This window comes from Microtus oregoni, unplaced genomic scaffold (genome assembly GCF_018167655.1).
Source record: "Microtus oregoni isolate MIOR12 unplaced genomic scaffold, Mior012 000054F_ref0000373, whole genome shotgun sequence".
Classification (NCBI taxonomy): Eukaryota; Metazoa; Chordata; class Mammalia; order Rodentia; family Cricetidae; genus Microtus; species Microtus oregoni.
In genome coordinates, this window is record NW_024543830.1 from 10,381,131 (window position 1) to 10,398,206 (window position 17,076).

The 17,076-nt window shown below is 42.3% G+C and overlaps 1 pseudogene; it reads right to left on the minus strand.

The window, feature by feature from the left end:
- Positions 1-4,755: 4,755 nt before the first annotated feature.
- On the minus strand, positions 4,756-9,091 carry LOC121437811 (annotated as a pseudogene).
- Positions 9,092-17,076: the final 7,985 nt, after the last annotated feature.

Sequence of the window (17,076 nt, forward strand, 5' to 3'; positions counted from 1 at the left end):
ACCCCTCCCACCCCCACATCCCCACATCCACCAGTATCCATCTATGATGGAGAACCACACTTCAGCATCCTTATCACAATTTATAAGAGTTCTCTTTGATGGCTTCCTATCTAGGGTGTTACTTTTGGAAGAAGAAGTTGTCACAAAGCCTTCTATGTCCCTCTCATTTGATTCATTTGTGTTGATTATAGAGTATTCCAGGAGGGTCAAACTGCTTACCAGAGTTAACACTCTTCTCTGTGTCCTCCTTCTGTGCCCCGCTAACCACAACGCATATGGCCACTCAGTGCAGAAGACAGGCAAGTGCTGGGCTCCTACCTGCCTGTGTCCCCAAGTCATCGGCCAGGTTCTCGCTATGATGGTGAACCTCTGTGAGGCCGATGTATTGAAATCACTGATTAACAGAGGTGGGAAAATCAGTGTGACCCACACAGGCAGGTGGAACAGGTGTAGAATGATCAGCCCCAGATTTAGGGTGTAGTCAAAAGACCTAGATATCTAGCCGCGTGGTCTGCTTCTGCCTTGACTGTATGGTTTCTTCATGCTCACAACCTCAAGGGCATCATGAACCCTGCAGAAGCAAAATGAAAACACAGAGGAGGGAAAATGCTGGACTTCTTTTCCCAGGGAAATAAAATATACATATAAATAAAGTGCGTTGTCAGAGACCAACTTCGACAAAAATACCACTTACCAGGGTAGGGGCTTGGGGATTGGAATAAGAAGACATGAGTGAAAAATAATAAAACAGAATACTGGGGCTGGAGAGATGGCTCAGAGGTTAAGAGCATTGCCTGCTCTTCCAAAGGTCCTGAGTTCAACCACATGGTGGCTCACAACCATCTGTAATGGGGTCTGGTGCCCTCTTCTGGCCTGCAGGCACACACACAGACAGAATATTGTATACATAATAAATAAATAAATAAATATTTATTTTAAAAAAAAAAACAGAATACTGAGTCTGCCACGTTTAATTTTCCATACACTTTTATACCCCAACACAAAAAGGGAAGAAGACAAAAGATAGCCTTAACAGGATACAAAGGGCAACTAGAACAGTTATTTGCTTCAATATTTGAGACATCAAGTCATTAAACCGTGGGAAAAGCATTCTGTTGTTTAGGCAGTGAACCCACCCTAAACCAAGTATCCTAAAGGAAGCCATTCCCTAGGTCAAACCGCCTATTTCAAAAGAAGAAGAAGATGTAAGACAGAATTTCCTGACCTTTGGTCAGGGTGGAGTGGATCTACCTGTGTGGGCCGTCTTAATGTCAAAAACACAAAGCAACTACACCCTACCTAGGTCAGGGTGTGTAGCCACTCCAGTCAACGACTTTGAACCAGCTGAAACTCTCTGACCTTTAAACAAGGTAGAAACAGGCTCAATTTTTGGACCTCCACAATGCCTCAATGGATTAAGCTTTTAAAAACTAGCAACCTAACATTGAAAAAAATAACGAACTTATAGTCCTTGGTTTGCTTTTAAAACAATGTCTAATTTCATAAATATTTATTTATATTTATTCATTCCCATTTTGTTTGTTGTTTGTTTTAGACAAAGTCTAGGCTGTCCCTGAACTCATGATCTTTCTGTGTCATCCTCACTGGTGCTAGGATTATATGTGAGCCTCACCACATTCAACAGGAACACTTCTTTGTTGAACAAAATTATTTTTTAAAAAGAACTTTAATTATTAATACAAAAACATAAGTATTAACTTCCAAATTATTTTATTTTGGTAATTATCAATTTCAATCTCTACTGAGAAGAATTGTTTGTTTTTGTATGAAAGTAATACAAAGTAATTGTAATGGTCTGTCCTGTCCCTTTAAGGGACAAGCCCTACCTACCCACTCCTTCCTGCTTACAGCCCAAGTCTTTTCCTTTTCTTTTTTTTAATTTATTTATTATGTATACAATATTCTGTCTGTATGCCTGAAGGCCAGAAGAGGGCGCCAGACCTCTTTACAGATAGTTGTGAGCCACCATGTGGTTGCTGGGAATTGAACTCAGGACCTTTGGAAGAGCAGGCAATGCTCTTAACCACTGAGCCATCTCTCCAGCCCATCTTTTCCTTTTCTTGAAGAGGTATCTGCTGCCATGACTCCATTCCTCCACCCCCTCCTCCCTCCCTCCCTCCTTCTTTCCCTCTCTCTCTCCCTCTCTCTTCTCTTTTCCCTTCTCCCTTTCCCTTCCCTTCCCTTCCATAACCCACTAAATAAATACCCACTTACTCTGCATGGTGTGCCTATCCATCAGTCTCTTACCTGCCAAGGCTACCACTTTTCATGCAGAGGTCTCTCACCCACCATGTGCCTCTGTGCCTGGGATCTGCTGCCTCTCGTGACCCACAGCCCACTTGGGGGCTCATTGCCTGGACTGGCTGCCTTCGCTGACCACTGCTGCCACTTGGGGACCTGCAGCATTTTATTTAAATCATTACAACAATGACACATGCCTGTTATCTCCTATCACTCAGAAGGTGAAGATGGTAGAAGTGCAAATTCAAAGACAGTCTTTAAATACATACATACATACATACATACATACATGGCTGGTAAGATGGTTCAGTTAGTAAAGGTGCATACTACCAAACCTGATGACCTAAGTTTTATCTCTGAGACTTACATGGCAGAGGGAGAACATTGACTCCCACAAGAAGCCCTTCTTATACATGATGAACTTCATATACAGTCATACTTGAATGAATTCCTATTCATATGCATGCATGCATACACACAGAAATAAGAATATGTAAATGAAGCAGGGCAGTGGTGGTGCATGCCTTTTAACCCAGCACTCGTGAGGCAGAAATAATCGGATCTCCATGAGTCTGAGGCCAGCTGCCAGCCTGGTCTACAGAGTGAGTTCCAGGACAGGCTCCAAAGCTACAGAAAAACCCTGTCTCGGAAAACAAAAGCAAAAACTAAACAAAGCAATATATATGGGAAGGATCTGGATGTAACAGCTGAAGGCATGGTTGGCACACAGCACCTGGGCCTGCTTCTCTGCGATTTCCTGTGACTTAAAATTTGCTCCTGACTCAATCCCTACACAGCAAGAAGGTATAGATCCAGTACCTCATGCTCTCTTATCGTATGTAACAAAGCTTGAGGTGAGCCCAAGCAGAGCCATGTCTACAGATGTAAGTGGGACCCCAGGGCTCCTCTTCCCTGAGGTTTCCTGCAGGGGTGGGGTGAGTATAGCACCGGAGCTAAGGCTCGAAGAAAGCTTGAGTCATCATACAGAGTAAAGTTATATTACCAGAGACTGGCTAAAATGGCAGGTTGGAGACACTGGGCACCAAAGCTGAAGAGTCTTGAACAACACACGGAGGAAGCACACAGCTGTACGATGTGAGAGGTAAGGAAGCCTCGGGAGTATGACAGTCAAATGGGTATAGTTAGGGGCCAGGTGAAAACCAGGAATGCTGGGCTTTAAATCTGCATAAGAAACAACAAGCTTCAAGGGGAAACAGGAGAGAAGAGGGTCCCTGCCACCATGCAAAAGGAGAGCCTTATGCAGCGTGCCAGCCCGTGCACACTGCAGGATGGCGTTTGAGTCTGTAATACCAGCATGTAGGAGACTTAGACAAGAGAATGTCAAGTTGTGGTCTGGTTTAAGACAAAAGATCTTGTCTCAAAAAACAACAAAACCAACAAGACATCGGTGATCTGTTCAATAGAGATAGATGAGAACCCCTACACACAATTACACACACGCACACACACACACACAAACATCCTGGCTTGCTCTGTGTCACAGAGGGCACCCATCTTCAGAGAATCTCAGAGTCAAACTGTGCCTGGCAGAAACCCCTGTGATTTTTACATCCCCAAGCCCCAAAGGCCTCTACTCTCTGAGACTGGTGAAGTGATCGTCCACGCTGAGAATCAACATGCTTGTAACTTGGACACAGAGTTACAGCCTTAGCTAAGTCCACACAGTGAGAAGCGTGGGGACACTGAAGAGGGAAGCAGGGGTGCCTTCAGCAGGAAACTGGTCCTCACCTCCGAGAAGGGAAGGGGGACACCGGTTGTGCACATCCAAAACAGAGCCGGGATAAGAAACCTTAGGCCTAGGGCAGCAGGCCGGCTGAGTGCCCAGGCCTGGCCTCACCCCTACTCCGGCTCTGCTTTATGCTGACTACAATCTTCACTCTCAGGGTTCCAGGGACACTTGATGACATAAAGCTGCGGCTCGGGCATTTCTCACGCCCACAGGCCCAGTGGCAGCACACCTCTGCTACAGGCAGGTGCCCAACCCGCTAGTCCACAGGCTTAGTAGGCACAGACAGTTGGAGGGCAGCTGCTACACCTGCTGCACTGTAGGTCCTACAGAGTCAACGCTGGCAGGCTTCCATCCCAGCAGCAGCCACAGTAGCACAAGGGCTCTGGCTGGAAAAGTAGGGCAGGCTTAGCATACCAACAGTCCTTTCTGGTCTGGCCTGTTTGGACTCTCTATTCCCATCCCACCCACCACCCACCCCCACGCACACATCAGATAAACTATAAGCCTGAGAGGAAAAGGTGAATCAGCTCCATCTTCTATCTCCCCAGCAAGGATGGAATCGCCCGCATTCCAGACGTAATCTTCCTTCCACTGCAGAAAAGCAATCCAGTTTCCCCATGGTAATCTGTATCAATTACCCCTCCTAACACTGTTAATCCTTCCCTAGCCTGTTGGCTTGGAAGTCAATGGAAAGTTTGTTGTGGCTCCTAGCAGGAGCACTCCCTGCTCTGAAACCAAAACTTCTATGGTCGTGGGAACAGGAAGCCAAAGTTTCCTAGTGGGTCCCTAGGGGTGATAGTGAGTGGAACGATTCCCTTTTCCACCCCTTGATTCCTGGACCCAAGGACCCTGGCTATTGGAGAAACCACACCATATATTGGACATTGATTCAAAACATTTACCACCTTCTGGCACTCAGCAGCAGTTGTAGCCAGGTCAGCCGTGGTGAGCAGAAGTCCATGTTGTCGAGCCCATGCATGACTTCATCTCTGCCATGATGGCCACTTTGTCCATGGGCCTTTTGGGCAATGACCGGAATGACTGGGGAAAGAGATTGACTGTCTACAGAACGGGTCATCCTATCTACTTGATTAGTGAACGCCTCCTCAGCTGAAGTCACTTTTGATGGGCATTTACATGGGACACGGTATCTTCACATCATTCGACCATTTGGAGAGATCTAGCCACATACTTCCTCCCCAGATGTCTTTCTCCCCGACTTTCCAGTCATGCTCTTTCCAAGTCCCTGACCGTCCAGCCAATCCATTGGCTCCAGTCATGGATCAGTGAACAACTGCATATCTGGCCATTTATCCTTCCAAAGGAAGCATATGACTGTGTGTACCACCCGAAGTTTGGACCCCTGTGAAGATGTCCCTTTGCCAGTATCCTCCAGGGTTGTTGCAGAAAGGGGTTGGAATGATGCAGCTGTCCACTTCTGGGTGGCAACTGCATAGCGTGCAGAACCATCAGCCAAACCACACCTACTCTTCTCTTTCTCAGTGAACCGATCATAGAGAGCACCCCAGGGGGACAGAGGTGCATACTTGGCAACAGACAACATTGTTATGGGAGTAGAAACCATAGGCATCTGGGCAACTTCTTCACGTAACTTGCTTGTGCCTTCGGGACCTGCTCAGAACCGATCACATATATACCACTTTCATTTGATAATAGATCGCCACTGTGCATGTCCTATTTGTTTTATTTAATGGGTCAGATAACACCCAGCTCATGATGGGCAGCTCAGGTCGCCTGGTAACTTGGTGGCCCATTGTCAAACATTCAGTTTCCACTAAGGACCAATAACAAGCCAAGAGCTGTCTTTCAAAGGGAGAATAGTTGTCTGCAGATGATGGTAGAGCCTTGCTCCAAAATCCCTGTGATCTCCTCTCTGATTCACCAACAGGGGTCTGCCAAAGGCTCCAAACAGCATACCTAGCTGCCACTGACACCTCAAGCACCATCAAGTCTGCTGAATCATGTGGTCCAAGTGGTAGAGCAGCCTGCACAGCAGCCTGGACCCGCTGAAGAGCTTTTTCCTGTTCCAGGCCCCACACAAAGCTAGCAGCTCTCACAGTTACTTAGTATATGGGCCAAAGTAACACACCCAAGTAAGGAATGTGCTAGCTCCAGAACTCAGGCAAGTCCACTAAGTGGTGTGCTTCTTTCTTGGTGGGAGTGGCCAGGAGCAATGACTTAGCCCTTCACATTAGAAGCAATGTCTCTGCACACCCCATACCACTGGACTCCTCAGAATTTCACTGAGGTAGAGGGTCCTTGGATTTTGGTTGGATTTATTTCCCATCCTCTGATGCACATATGAGTGTTGGCGATGAGCCCCAAGTGGTTGCTACCTCTTGCTCGCTTGGTCCACTCAGCATAATGTCATCAATATAGGGCACCAGTGTGACATTTTATGAAAGAGACAGATAATGGAGATCCCTTCTAACTAAGGATACAGGGCTGGAGTGTTAATACATCACTGAGGCAAAACTGCAAATGTAAGCTGCTGACCTTGCCAACTGAAAGTTGGTTGCTTCTAGTGGTCCTTGTGGACAAGTACTAAGATAAAGGAATTTGCTAGATCAATTCTGTGTACCAGGAGATGTGGTAATGTGCCCAAGTAAGGACACAACATCTGGTACAGCAGCTGCAATTGGAGTCACTACCTGACTGAGTTTCCGATAGCCGACTGTCATTCTCCACAATCCATCTGTCTTCTGCGCTGTACTGGCCAGATAGAAGAGGTAAAGGGAGATGTGGTAGTAACCACCACCCCTGCATCTTTCAAGAGACACCTATTTCTGCAGTTCCACCAAGGATGCAATAGTGCTTTGGATTCAGTATTTTCTTTGGCAGAGGCAATTCTAAAGGCTTCCACTTAGCATTTTCATCAGAATAGCCCTCACTCCACATGTGAGGGAACCAGTGTGAGAATTCTGCCAACTTCTAAATGTATCTGTCCCATTTTACATTCCAGGACAGGAGAAATAAACACAGGATGAGTTGGGGACCCACTGGACCCACTGTGACTCAGACTAACCAAAACTCCATCAATCGCCTGACCTCCATAAGCCCCTTCTTTAACTGGAGGATCACAGTGTTTCTTGGGGTCTCCTGGAATCAGTGTCAATTCAGAACCAGCATCCAATAGACCCTGGAAAGTTTGTTTGTTTCCTTTCCCCCTGTGTACAGTTGTAAAAGGCCATAGGTCCCTCTGGGGAAAGACTGGAGAGAGACTAACTGTAAAACTTTTAGGTGTTTTATCAAGGTCCTTCCTTAGAGGAACCTGGTTGTCCCTTCATTCAAAGGGTTCTGGGTCTGCAAACTGGCTCACATCTGGAAACTGATTCACAGACTGAGATTCCCTTTTGCCATGATCCACTGTAGCCTTTCTTTCAAAGAGAAAAAGCTTCCTTCTTTATGTCCTTACCTAGGCTTCCAGCAGAAGGTGTGGTCTAGATTAATGTCTTCCCACCTCAAGATCAGGACTAGAAGCAGACATTCCTACTTAAAACTGAGCCAAAACCCTCACAGGTGTGTCCTTCAGTTTGGGATTTTAGTTAATTCCAGATATAGCCAAGTTGCCAACCAGAATAGTCATCACAAATACATTCTAAACCATAAAATAAATCATTATAAATACAAAACAAATGGAAGAATTCATTATATCTTATCAGATATTAATAATAATGTCAGATAATAATCAGAAGAAAAACTAAAATTCAACAGTAAGAGAATCAAATATATGAAGCTATAACAACATATTCTGAGGGGAAAAATTAGTGGACATAAAACTTTCTAGAACCAAATGAAAATACCACTTTCCACAGTCTGCGGGACACAACCCAAGAGGAATGTTTACAGCAAGAACATTCATTACATTAACAAATCAGAGAGATCTCAAACAAATAATGCAGAAATGCAGCCCTACTTCTTAGGAAAGCAAAAACAAAGCCTTGTTTGGTGGCTCATGCATTGAATCCCAGAACTCAGGAGACAGAGGCAGGCAGATCTCTGTGAGTTCAAGGGCAACTTAGTTCACACAGTGAGTTCCAGGCTGGCAGAAAGGAAGAAAGAAGGGAAAGAAGGAAGGAAAACAAGAATAAAGCAAACCCGGGCTGGAGAGATGGCTCCTTGGTTAAGAGCATTGCCTGCTCTTCCAAAGGTCCTGAGTTCAATTCCCAGCAACCACATGGTGGCTCACAACCATCTGTAATGAGGTCTGGTGCCCTCTTCTGGCCTGCAGACATACACACAGACAGAATATTGTATACATAATTAATTAACTAATAAAAAAATCCATGGCCTTTAAAAAAAAAAAGAATAAAGCAAACCCAAGACTAGTAGATGGGAAGAAAGAATAAAAAGAGCTAGAATTAATGAAATGGAAGCCAAATAAAAAATACAAAAGATCAGTAAAAAAAAAATATGGTTGTTTGAAAAGACAAACAAGATTGAAAAGCCTCTACTTAAACTAAAAGGAAGATCAACCAATAATACTAGACACAGCACAAACTGAGTAGAGCCAACTCCCAGAGGTTAGACAAGGTGTGAACGGTGCTCACAGCCTGACCCCATGCCTTTTTCATCACGATGGACTGTATCTCTTCTTAAACTGAAAACCAAAACAAACTCTTCCTTCTACCTGTGGTAGTTTGAAAGTGAATGAGCCCCATAGGCTCCTATGTTTGAATACTTGGTTCCCAGCTAGTAGAACCATTTGGGAAGGATTCAGAGGTGTGGCCTTGTTGAAGGAAGTGTGTCACTGGGGTGAGTTTTGAGACATCAGAATACTGATGCCATTTCTCATCCCTCTCTGCCTCTTGCTTATAGATCAAAATGTGTCCTCTCAGCAGTTCCTGCCACCTTGTCTTTTCTCTCCCACCACGAACTCTGAACCTCTGAAACTGTAAGCCCTATTCAAATGCTTTCATTTCTGAGTTGCTTTGGTCATGGTGTTTTGCCACAGCACCAGGAAAGTGACTAAGACAGTCTCCCCCAGAATGAGATTGAACTGATTTCTACCAGGTATTCCAAGACCACTCACCAGAGAAAGAGTAGTTGCTTTAACATAGTGCAAGGACCAAAAACCAAGATTGGAGCCCACCTCATAGTTATTAAAAATTAAGAGCTAGGGCTGGAGAGATGGCTCAGTGGTTAAGAGCATTGCCTGCTCTTCCAAAGGTCCTGAGTTCAATTTCCAGCAACCACATGGTGGCTCACAACCATCTGTAATGAGGTCCGGTGCCCTCTTCTGGCCTGCAGACATACACACAGACAGAATATTGTATACATAATAAATAAATAAATAAATAAATATTTTAAAAAAATAAAATAAAATTAAGAGCTAAACTGTGGCCCTCTTAGAAAAAAACACAAAGGTGCTCTTGTATGTGCACATGGTTTCTTGGTTATACAATTAAAATGTGAACAACAAAGGTAAGCGTAGAGAGAATGAATGTCATCAAAACTGAAAGCCTAGGCCAGAAAGATGGCTTATCTGGTAAAAGCGCTTGATCTGCAAGGCTGATGACCTAAATTAGATCCTCACAACACACAGGGGGAGAATTAACTGCAAAAGTTGTCCTTTGGCCTCCACACGCACACCATGGCGCACACACACCTGAACTCATGCACACAAAGAAAGTAAAATAATGAGAATAATACATAAAATAAAAACAAAAATTAAAAACCAAAACATTTAAAAATATGATAAAGAGAAGAGACAATATAGATACTAAGAGAATATTTGCAAATAATAATATTCAGAATATTAAAGAACTATCTAAAACAAAGACAATCTAATTTTTCTTTAAGATTTTTATTCATTTTTATTTATGTATATGAGAGCCACATTCACGCAGTGCCTGAAAGAGCTAGAAGAGGGTGTCAGATCCTCCAGAGCTGGAGTTACAGACAGTTGTGAGCCACCTGGTGTGGATGCTGCAACTCAAACCTGGGTCCTCTTAAAGAGCAGCCAGTGCTCTTAACTTCCAAGCCATCTCTCCAGCCCCAAGACAACCTAATTGCATAACATGGTTAGAGAACTTTCATAGATATCTCTCTAAAGAAAAATGCACACCCATAAGAATATGCTCAATACCACTAGCAGCTAGGGGACTGTAGATCAAAACTACAGTGAGGCTACTTTATAGCCCATAGGATGTGCATACCAGGAAAGAATAAAGACAAATGACAAGCTCAGTGTTACTGATAGGAATGTAAAATGTTCAAAAGCAATTTGGAGGTACCTCAAACAACTAAACATAGAATCTCTCTATGATCAAGCAGTTCCACTCCTAGAAATATAACCAAAAAAGCTTAAAATAGATGCTACGTGTTCTTAACAACACAATTCAAAAGATGGAAACCATCTCTGGATAGAAAGAAACAGGCCAGATTGGATTCACAACACCCACATGGCAACTCATAACCATCTGTAACTCCAGTTGAAGGGGAGCCTTCTTCTGGCCTGCAAGGGCTCTAAGAATGCACATGCATAATAAAAACAGGCAAAACACCCACACATAGCAAACACTCATACACATAATAAAAATAAAGATACTTTTTAAATGGTTAATTTTATATTTTATGAATCTTAGTTGAATTTTTTTTATTGTGAGCCAGGCTTTGTAGACAGTTCATATTAAGTAACCAGAAAGGACGTATCTAACAATACTGGTTCACCTTTTGTTCAACTCAAACAGATTCCATTTTGTTTCGAAGTTATTTCAGTGGACTTGAAAACAAAACTAGATGCAACTTCCAATGCTAAACAAAACGCTGTGAATCAGAGTTAAAGTGATTTAGCTGGCTTTTTCCTTAAGTGTTTTGAAACATATCAGAGGATTTTAATAGTGAAAGGAAACCATATTAAATACAGCTGGATCATTTCTATATAATTGGCTTTCCAATCTTAATCTGAGTCTGAGCTGTTTATTCCACTTTAGTAATTAACCATTATCAACCTCATTAATGCAACAGAAACCACCAATCATTAATAAAAAGCTTGTCACACAGAATTTAAACAAAGAACAAGATTTGGGCAAGTCATAGCCTGTTAGAAGCAGCTTCTCCTAATTACATGAGTATTTAAGTTATTTTGTTGTTGTTTTCTGGAAACCCACAATGTTTCTCTTGGCATAACTGTCCAGCAGTCTGTCTGAGTTCTTTTATACAAGAATAATAATTTGACAGAACTTTTTTATGCAATACGTGAAATGCTGCATCTCTGGTTGCTTGTCTACATATGTGAGCAACAAAAATGGGGTTCCCTACTTAATCAAGCCACTCTCAAGACCTTGTTTTCTATGCAGCTAATTTCCAATTAAAGTTAAAGAAAACCTAAAAGATGTATTTCTTAATCTAAGATGTATTTCTAAGATAAAAAACAGAAAGTCACATTTCTCATGAGATTACACGGCAAAATTGTTGTGTATGCACTAGAAAACAAAACTAAATTTCCAGTTATAAAATTTTATTTGCTATAGCTGGGCGGTAATGATGCTCACCTTTAATCCCAGCACTCAGGTAGTAGAGGCAGCAGATCTCTGTGAGTTCAAGGACAGCCTGGTCTACAAAGTGAATTCCTGGACAGCCAGAGATACACAGAGAAACTTTGTCTTGAAAAACCAAAAACCACAAATAAAAAAATTATTTGCTTGGATTTGAGAATGCTACCAAGTTTTAGTAATGAGTAAGAAAATAAGCTTCATTACTGTGATTATTTTCCCCCAAAGTTTAATATCGTATAAGGTTAAGAGCATTAGTATTTTAAGATAAGGGAAAATATTGCAGTGTAGCTCAGAACACATGGGATAATAAGGAGAGGCAAGCTCTGTCCACATAGCAGTAGGGACTGATCACCAGCTTAGTGTGACCTTTGAGCTATTTTTTTTTTAAGTTCATTATCACAGTTGGCTGGCTTAAGGGACCAATCTGTAACCAGAGAGTAAGAAAAAGGCATGAGATGACTGAACTGGTAAAGACACTTGCTGCCAAGCCGGATAACTGAATTTAATCCCCAGAGTCCTCATAGTGGAAGACAGAACCAGCTCCTACACGTTATCTTCTGTCCTCCATGTACAACACACACCATGATGTGCAGGTGTGCACACATACATTAATAAATGCTATTTTTAAAAATGTTTTTTAAAAAGAGATAAGCTCCAATATATAGTTGGAGATCAAATCACGCTCCTTTTTTTCCTTGTTGTTTCATCAGTCTCTTGGTTTCTATCTTCTTCATGACTGACTGAGTTTCCAGGACCTACAGGGCCTGCCTAATGGTGAGCTCAAAGTTGTAAAAAGGAATAGATGTGTACCAGGCTTTTTCTCTTGGGTCAACCAGCTCCCAAATTATGACACGGATACTTAATATTAGTTATCAATGGTCGGCCTTATCTTTTTTTTTTAAACTTTTTTTTTCCAAATATTTTATTATTTATTATGTATACAATATTCTCTTTGTGTGTATGCCTGCAAGCCAGAAGACTCCATTACAGATGGTTGTGAGCCACCATGTGGTTGCCGGGAATTGAACTCAGGACCTTTGGAAGAGCAGGCAACGCTCTTAACCTCTGAGCCATCTCTCCAGCCCGGTCGGCCTTATCTTATACTTGTTTCTTGCTAGCTCTTATAACTTAACCTGTTTCTCTTTTTAGCTTTTTAGCTTTCTTTCCTTCTGTATATCCGACTCCGTGTAACTGGTTGGCTGGCCCCACAGGTCTCCCTCTCTTTCTCCCTTGTTTTCTTCTTTTTCTTTTTATCTCAAGCTTAGATTTTTCCTCCTAATTATTCTCTGCCTGTCAGCCCCTCCTATCTTCTCCTGCCTAGCTATTGGCCGCTCAACCTTTTATTATGATTCAGGTGCCTTAGGGCAGGCAAGGTGAAACAGCAACAGATCTTACATAGTTAAACAAATACAGCATAAACAAATGTCACATGCCTTTACACAGTTAGAGTAATATTCTGCGGCATAAACAAATGTAACACATCTTTGCCTAGTTAAAGTAATAGTCCACAATATATATGTGTGAATGAGGAAGAATGGTCACTGTGACACCCAGCTGAGCTGCCTCTAGCACCCTAGAAGCAACACTCAGTTAAGGAGGTCATGACCCAGCTCTTCCGTCTGGAACTCAAGGTCTATTTGTCCTAGTTGTATAGGAGAACAACTGAACACTAGCAGTTGGCAATTTGTTTGTGCAATGTCTCCATTTACGCTTGTCTAAACTAATGAGTTATGTGTATTTTATAAAGGAGACCATCTTTATTTCCCTGGCACTTACTACAGAAACGTTTGTGTAAATAATAATCAATAAATGCTTGTTGAATCCACAACACATCTTCTGTAATATTTTCCTCTTCTTCAATTTTTCATTTTATTAATTATTCTTGTTGGAGTGTGAGTGTGTGCTTGCCACAGCATGAGCCCCTATGTTAGAATTTGTTCTCTCCTCTTATCATGAGGTCCAGGAATCAAACTCAGGTCTTCCAAGTGCATGAGAACCACTGCTACCTACTGAGCCGTCTCACCAGCCTCTTCCTCTTCACTTCATCTTGTTCCTACTACATTAAAATAATAAAGACTTTTCAGAATAATCAATGGAAATGTCAAGGATGTTTCTACCTGATTTCTTTTTGACCAAAAGCAGCTTGGGGAGGGAAGGGTTTATTTGGCTTGCATTTCTCAATTCCAGTCCACATTGAGGAAACTCGGAGCAGAGACTGAAAAGGGGCAAGAGTCGGGAGGCAGGAACTGAAGCAGAGACCATTGAGGGGTACTGCTCACTGACTTGCTTTTTTATAAAACAGGATCATCTGCCCAGTGATGACACCATTCATTGTGGTCTGGACCCTCTCACATCAATCATTAACAACAACCCAAAAAAAAGCCACCATTTACTTGTCTACAGTCAAGTCTGATGGAGGCATTTTCTCAACTGAGGTTCCCTCTTCCCAGATGACTCGCAAAAACCTAACCAGCACATAATAGTTTTCAAACTATTAAGGGTTACTTTGTTTGATTTATGCTAAGTGGAACGTTGCTGTTGTTATTGGGGGAAGGGGCTTTTGTAGTAGTAGAGATACAATCCAAGGCCTCAAACATACTAGGCAAGTGCTCGATCATCAAGTTATGTCCCACCCCCAAAAACTGTCTTCATTTTCAAAATGACTCAAAAGACTATGGCTTCTAAGTAACATGAGATGACATTTTAATGAAATTGATCTAGTGTTTTTTTTTTTTTTTTTTTTTTTTTTTTTTTTTTTTTTTGGTTTTTCGAGACAGGGTTTCTCTGTGGCTTTGGAGCCACAACTAGTAAACCAGGATGGTCTTGAACTCACAGAGATCCGCCTGCCTCTGCCTCCCGAGTGCTGGGATTAAAGGCGTGCGCCACCACCGCCCGGCTGATCTAGTGGTTTTTTACATATATATTCCTAACATATCAATGAAATCAGCGTGAAGACAGGAACCATGACCTAAACTCAAATCCCCAGTGTTGGATGAAGCCAGCATCATGGTACCTATAAGGAGAATTGTGGCCAGACAGTTCAGCCAATCCATGAGCAATGGGGCCAGTAAAAAACACTGCACCAAAAAAATGAGGTGGAGCAAGCCAGATGGTAAGTGGGTAAAACACTTTGCCTTGCAACCCTCACAACCTGGTTTGTGTTCCATGGACCTAGATAGGGATGGGAGAAAAGAACAGACTCCACAAACCTGACTTCTGACTACCTCATATGCATGGTGGTATGCTCCACACAGCGCACACACACACACACACACACACACACACACACACACCATGCATGCACAATAATAATAAAAAGAAAAGTAGAGAGTGTTACAAGACACTCAAACACCCACTTCTGGCCTACATACACACACTCATACACATACCTTCACAAAAGGGTTTTGGAGGTTTTTTTGTTACATGTATGAGTGTTTTGCCTGTATGTATGTGTGTGCACCACAAACATGCCTGTTGACTGTAGAAGTTAGAAGAAGGCATCGAATCTCCAGGAACTGTAGTTACAGATGGTTGTGAGTCACCATGTTAGTGCTGGGAACTTAAGCAGGGTCCTCTGCATTAGCAATATGTGCTTTTAATCATGGAGCCATTGTTACACCCTACACACACACACATTTTTTTTTTTTTGGGTTTTTCGAGACAGGGTTTCTCTGTGGTTTTGGAGCCTGTCCTGGAACTAGCTCTTGTAGACCAGGCTGGTCTCGAACTCACAGAGCCTGCCTCTGCCTCCCGAGTGCTGGGATTAAAGGCGTGCGCCACCAACACACACACATTTAAAAAAAAAGATTTTTAACCACCACTTGTCCTGGAACTTGCTCTATAGACCAGGCTGGCCTCAAACTCACAGAGATCCATCTGTCTCTGCCACCCGAGTGCTGGGATTAAAGGTATACACCAGCACCACCTGGCTAGTAAATTTTCTAATGTAATCGCAGTACAGTTTTTCCATCTATAGAATTAGGAAAACGAATACTGCCTGAAACCTTTTTCAAAACAGCAGTCAAAAGTATATAAGCACTTAACAGGGCTGTAACAATAGCTCAGCTGTCAAAAACACTAGCTGCCCTGGCAGAGTACTGGGGTCCAGTTCCCAGTATCTACCTGGCATCTAACACCCATCTGCGACTCCAGTTCCAGGGAATCCAACACTCCCTTCTGACCTCCACAGGTACAGGCACGCACGTGGTGCACACTCACACGCAGGTGAAACACACAGACAAAAAGAAAAAATAAAATCGAAATATAAGAGCACATATTAAGAGAACTCGCCTTAGAAACAAAAGCCATGGGATGAAATGACCAAATAAACTGCTTTTGTGTGAATTAAAGAGCTGAATAGTGTCAGTGAGAATTTGAGATCCTGACATTTTACTTAGAAATCGCATCTTCGTTTTTAGACTGTGAGATCTTTTGTATACCTTATAGAAAGCTCTTTCATTGTGTTCCCTCGTCAATCGTGTGTTTGGCAGAATGGTGTAGAAATGCACATGGTTCCTGGTTCAGGCAGCATTCTCTCTTTCCTTTTGTGTCTCTGCACAGCTGGGAGCTTTCCTTTGGGGGCACTGACAGCTTGCTTTGTGTGATGGGCACGGCTGGATCAGCCTAGGCTCTGAGTCTCAGGGGGGGAGTGCTCACATTTTGAATGCACTGTTTATAACAACCAGGCACTTTTATTTATTCTAATGCCAGAGTCTGAATGGGCATTTCAAAATTATCTACGGAGACGAACGCATGCCTTGACTGTTCCTATTTTTTTAACTGAATCAACGGATCCTCTCTAGGAGCACTTCTGGCTCCTGCCACAGTGGGTGAGAGGCACTCTGACGAGACGCAGGCGTGCTGCTGATAGTTATTAAAAGCATTAAGGCATTAACCTTTAGCAACCTCATTTTTCACTTGGTACACACATTTAAGTATTTTTATCAAGCTGAAGCTAAACACTAAGAATTCAAGTTAAAAAACTATCTGTTCTCTTTAGTCTAATAGAAAAACATATGATAAAGAGTGAAGGCACTGGAAAGCGAGGCAGGGTAAACAGTTGTTTCAGGGTCAATTAACATAAATCTATTCCCTTGTGACTGTGGAAACGAAAATGCCAGTGATGAACTGACTTAGAAAATCCGCAATTATTTAATCTTCAGAATTCAAGATTAAAGAATTGTGAACATCAAGAATTTCTTTGTTATGTATTGAATATGAACGCACTAGTTTTAAATTTCTCTTTTTTAAAAAAATTTTATATCACAATATTTAGAATAGAAAGATCCATTGAAAATGTAACTTAGTAGAACATACAGTTATTCATAGCATTTCTCAACAGTAGGCTCTTAACAACAGATATTAATGTCTAGCCCAAAGCCCTTCCCAGTTGATAATAAACAAGGAATTTTATTGGTTACTAAAGGAATGCAAAGATAAATAAAACATAATTCCTTTCAGGGTGAAAAGTAAAACATGTATACATACATACTACACAGGGTGGAGTGGGATAACCAGTGTATAAACAAAGACTCATAAGGACTG